This window comes from Malania oleifera, chromosome 7 (assembly GCF_029873635.1).
Source record: "Malania oleifera isolate guangnan ecotype guangnan chromosome 7, ASM2987363v1, whole genome shotgun sequence".
In the NCBI taxonomy this organism is placed as follows: Eukaryota; Viridiplantae; Streptophyta; class Magnoliopsida; order Santalales; family Ximeniaceae; genus Malania; species Malania oleifera.
In genome coordinates this window covers 84,522,824-84,528,369 of record NC_080423.1, presented here as the reverse complement: position 1 = coordinate 84,528,369, position 5,546 = coordinate 84,522,824, and positions in this window count along the sequence as shown.

The window sequence follows — 5,546 nt, the reverse complement described above, 5'->3', positions numbered from 1 at the left end:
AATGGTGTTTATCGATGACATTCTGGTATACTCGAGGAGTTCAGAAGAGCATGAAAACCATCTGAGGTTGGTACTACAGATTCTGTGAGAGAGGAAGTTGCATGCTAAGCTGAAGAAGTGTGAGTTCTGGTTGAATCAAGTTGCGTTCTTAGGCTATGTGGTGTCTAAGGGTGGTATCTCAGCTGATCCTAGCAAGATTCAAGCTGTGGTCGACTGGATAGGATCGAAGAGTATGCTGGAGGTTCGGAGTTTTCTAGGATTAATGGGTTACTATCGTCGGTTCGTAGAGGGTTTCTCTAAATTATCTGGACCTCTGACACGAATGACCAAGAAGGGGGTGAAGTTTGACTGGACTAGTGATTGCGAGCAGTGCTTTCTTGAGTTGAAGCATCAGCTGGTTACTGCTCCTATATTAACTATTCCTTCGGGGGATGGCGGTTTTGTGATCTATAGCAACGCGTCCCTGAAGGGTTTGAGATGTGTGCTTATGCAATGGGGTAAGGTAGTAGCCTATGCTTCTTGGCAACTTAAGGAGTATGAGAAGAATTACCCTACGCACGATCTCGAGTCAGCTGTGGTTGTTTATGCCTTGAAGATCTGGGGACACTACCTGTACGGTGTTCAGTGTGAGATTTTAACTAACCATAAAAGCTTCAGGTACTTTTTCATGCAGAAGGAGCTGAATATGAGGTAGAGGCGGTGGCTAGAGTTGATCAAGGACTACGATTGCACGATCAATTATCGCCCGGGGAATGCTAATGTGGTAGCTGACGTATTGAGTCGGAAGTCAGAGAATGCGGCAGTATCTGCAGTTGTAGCTCAACATCATATTAGATGGTATCTGGAAAGCCTTGCCGTGGAGTTGGTGGTTGGTGAGTATCAGGCTTTCATTGCTAGCTTGGTGATCCAACCGACTTTGTTTGAGCGTATTAAAGTCGCGTAGGTTAGGGATGCGGAGTTGGTTGAGGTTATGGAGAAAGTACAGCAGGGATTGGCTGCGGATTTTAACATCTCTGACGGAGGTGTGTTGAGGTTTGGAACTAGACTGTGTGTTCCAAACGATGACGAGATCAAAAGGACGATTTTTGAGGAAGCGCATCATTCTTTGTATACGGTACATTCGGGTAGTACGGAGATGTATCGGGATTTGCGCAAGTCCTTCTAGTGGAGTGGTATTAAGGGGGAGATTGCCCAGTTCATGGAGCAGTGTTTGACGTGTCAGCAGGTGAAAAATAAGCATCAAAGGCCGGTGGGGCCATTACAGCCTTTGCCTATTTCGTTGGGGAAATGGAAGCACATTTCCATGGACTTTGTTACCAGATTACCGCCAGCACTTCGTAGGCAGAATGCTATCTGGGTAATCGTGGACAGGTTGATGAAATATGCTCACTTTTTACATATAAAAGTTAGCTACCCTTTGCGTAGGCTAGTGGACCTATATGTGCATGAGATAGTGAGAATACACGGAGTACCGGCGTCCATTGTTTCAGATCGAGATCCGAGGTTTACTTCTCAATTCTGGAAGATCTTGTAGGAAGCACTGGGGACGAAGCTTACTTTCAGTACAACGTTCCACCCCCAGACTAATGGACAGTCAGAGAGGACGATACAAATCTTGGAGGATATGTTACGAGCTTGTGTATTAGACTTCGGTAGTAGTTGGATTCAGCTTCTTCCACTGGTGGAGTTTGCCTATAACAATAGCTTCCAAGTTAGTATAAGGATGACACCGTTCGAAGTTTTGTATGGACGAAAGTGTCGATCTCCTTTGTATTGGGATGAGGTCGGTGAACGTCAGGTTTTAGGACCTGAACTCGTGCAGCAGGCATCTGAGAAGGTGGGTTTGATCTGGGAGAAGATTAGATCGGCTCAGAGTCGGCAGAAGAGTTACGTGGATGTTCGCCGCCATGAGTTGGAGTTCGAGATGGGGGGTAAGGTATTCCTTAGAATTGCTCTGATGAAGGGAGTGATGAGATTCAAGAAGAAGGGCAAGCTAAGCCCGAGGTATATCGGACCATTTGAGATTCTAGAATGAGTGGCTTCGGTGGCTTACCGGATTGTACTTCCCCATGCGCTCTCGAGGATCCATGATGTATTTCACGTATCCATGTTGAGGAGGTACGTCCTGGATCCGTTGCATGTTATTAGCTACAAGTCTTTAGATAGTGGGGATACTTTGGCGTACGAAGAAATACAGGTTCAAATTCTAGACCGAAAAGTTCAAAAATTGCGTACCAAGGAAATACCATTAGTAAATGTATTGTGGCAGAATCACGCGGTTGAGGAAGCTTCTTGGGAATTGGAGGCAGAAATATACCGAAAGTACCCGCAGTTGTTTTTAGTAGTAGTCTTGATAGCAGAGTCAGTATGGGTATATATGTATGTAGTATTCTGTTATCATAGTACTATTGTGTGGTTAGTCTCTTGGAGAGTCTTGTAGTATTGTGAGCTCCCGAGACCGTGTATATATGTAACCACGGTATTCCTTTGCCATAAGTGAGGGAATGTATGTAGGTATGTATGTATTGTAACGGAGCTGCATATAAATGGCCGTCGGTTCTTCTTAGAGTATGTATGTATTGTAACGGGGCTGCGTATAAATGGCCGCCAGTTCATCTTAAAGTGTGTATGTGTTCGGTAGTATGAATGTGTTCGTAATGAGAGATTGCAAATTTCGAGGGAAAAATTTTTATAAAAAGGGGAGGTTGTAAGAACCCGAACCGTGATATATGGATTAAGTATTTGAAAAAGGGTAAAGTGGTAATGTTGGCCTAACAAGGTCTTTCAATTGATTTTGGTGATAACAAACAAATGATGATTTAACTTGAAAAAGGTTGAGTTTTGATGTTTTAAGAAATATGGATCAAGTATGGTCTAAGAGAAGAATAAGTATAACTTAAGTATGAAGATATCTTCTCAAAGATTCAAAAAGGGCCTGATATATTTGAAGCTCAAGAAAATTGTTCAAAACATCTCAAGAGCTAAGAGAACTCAAGCTTGAAGGCCTAGGAAACATATTTGTAAGTATTTCAAAAGGCAAAATATCTTTGAAATATATTTTGAAACTTTTTATAAGAGATTATCAAGGTTTAAAGACTTATTTAATTAAGTTTTTATTAAATTCATGAGAGAGCAAAAGAGTTTTAAAGAAAGCCTTTTTATAAAATAGATTTCAGTAAGATCAGTTGACTGAACTTTTCAGTTCAGATGACTGAAGTAGAGACTTCAGTTGACCGAACATTAAGTTCAGACATCTGAAGAATAACTTCAGTCGTCTGAAGAATAAGTCCAGATGACTGAAGAATTTCCAGAACATGCAGAGAGTTGCAGCAGTGAGTTTAGACGACTGAACTTGTGACTTAAGTCAGATGAACCTACGACATCAGACATCTGAACCTTGACTTCAGATGACTGACCCTGTATCCAATTCTATTTTTTAAGGGTGTAAGAAACTTCAGACGAGTGAACTTGCAACTTCAGTCAACTGAACCTGCGACATCAGTCATCTGAACACTAACTTCAGTTGACTGACCCTGTATCTAGTTCAATTTTTTAAGGGTTTAAGGAACTTCAGTTGACTGACCACGACACTTCAGATGACTGAACACTGTTCAACGGGCAAAAATTTTAAAATTCTTATTTTTAAATTATAGCCGTTTGAAACCCAAATTTTCTAACAACTTGGGAAACTCTTTAAGGAAACTCTTACAACAAGGGAACCTACTTGAAAGCCTATAAATGCATGGTTCTTGTGAATCAAAATTAATTATCCAAGGATTGAAACTCTCTTAAAGCTCTCTTGCTCTAAAAATCTCTTACTCAATCTCTTGCAAAGCTGAAAGTATTGTTGTTTTGATTTTTTATTCATCAAATCCTGAAGAACTACTGATTTCTCATCTGGAGAAAAGGATTTTGGTGAATTCTTTGGAAAGCTTCAAAAGTTTATTTTATTCTTGATATTTTATCTTTTGAAGTACATAGTTCTTATCTATACTAATCTGCTCTTTGAGTGAGCTTCTCTTGTACATCAGGTTTTGATATTTCTCTTGTAGATTTTGAAGGATTCCAGGTTGTTGGAACGTTGACCAAACAAGGGCATGTTGTTTAGAGAAGGCGGGCTCTAGCATTGACCAAAGGAGTGATTGTAAACAGGCGTTGTTCCACCCGATAACGGAACTGCTATAGTGGAAACCTTTGGTATTTTATCAAGGGTGAGGACGTAGGCTGTCTTGAAGCCGAACCTTGTAAAAATCTTGTGTCTTTCTCTTTATTTTATATACTTTGCGTGCTGTGTTGTATGACTTCAAAGTGCAGGTAACAAGTTTCAAAGAGAAAGAAATAAAGATTCTTGGTATTTAGAAAGTACGTTTCGATTAACCGTTTGCGGAAACCCAAAAGGGAGTACGTTGGTTAATCTGCGGAAATCTTAATCAAGAGAGGCACATACTAAAAGTTAATTCAAAGTAGGTGATACATATTCACAGGGAAATCAACAAAAGCAATATCATCCTTGATTGAGTGATTAAATTGTTTTAGCTCTATTGATTATCTTGTTTGTTTAAATTACAAGTATTCTAAGGAGTGTTTATAAATTATATGTTGTGCTCTATTCAATATCTAAAGAAAAAGATTAAAAAATCATCAAAATTCAAAAAGATTCCAATTCACCCCCCCTCTTGGGAAACTATTTTCTAATTTCAATTGTTATCATAGCCATGTTATAGAGATTCCTAACAAGAAACTCTAAAAAGATCTAATGGCAAATATTGGAGTAGCACCCTTTGGTGAAGGCCAATCCTCAACCCCTCCACCAATCTTTTGTGGACACAATTATACTTTCTGGAAAAAGAGAATGGAAATATATCTCCAACACATGGATTGGAAATCTTGGGAAGTAGTCATGGATGGAAATCTTATTCCCACTAAAATAGTTGATGGAAAACATATTCCAAAAGAAAAGAAAGATATGACTGACCTAGACTATAAAATTCTTCAAATAAATGCAAGTGCTAGAAATGCATTATATTGTGCATTGGATGCTAATGAGTTTAACTGAGTCATGGCTTGCAAAATATCTAAAGAAATTTGGGATAAACTAGAAGTAACTTATGAAGGAACCGTTCATGTTAGATATAACAGGATAGACATGTTAACAAGTGAATACGAAGCATTCATTATTACTAAGAGACTAGGAAAATTTTTTAGAAGACATAAAAGGTTTCCTAGAAGTTTAATAAAAAGAAAACTGAAAAAGGATAGACAAGTAGGAAAGAAAGTAAAGGTAAGAATGATCTACCAATTTGTTATCATTGCAAAAAGTCCGGGCATATCAAACCAGATTGTCCATCATTCAAGAAAGACAAGAAGAAAAAGAAGGAAGCAATGAAAGCTACTTGGGATGACTCGAGCTCTAGCGAAACTGAAATCGAATCAAATGAATAGGAGATGGCGAATATATGCTTCATGGCAAACAATGAAGAGGTAAATTCTTATTATTCTTCATCTGAATCTCAAAATGAGTCTTGTGATGAGTCATGTGATAGCTT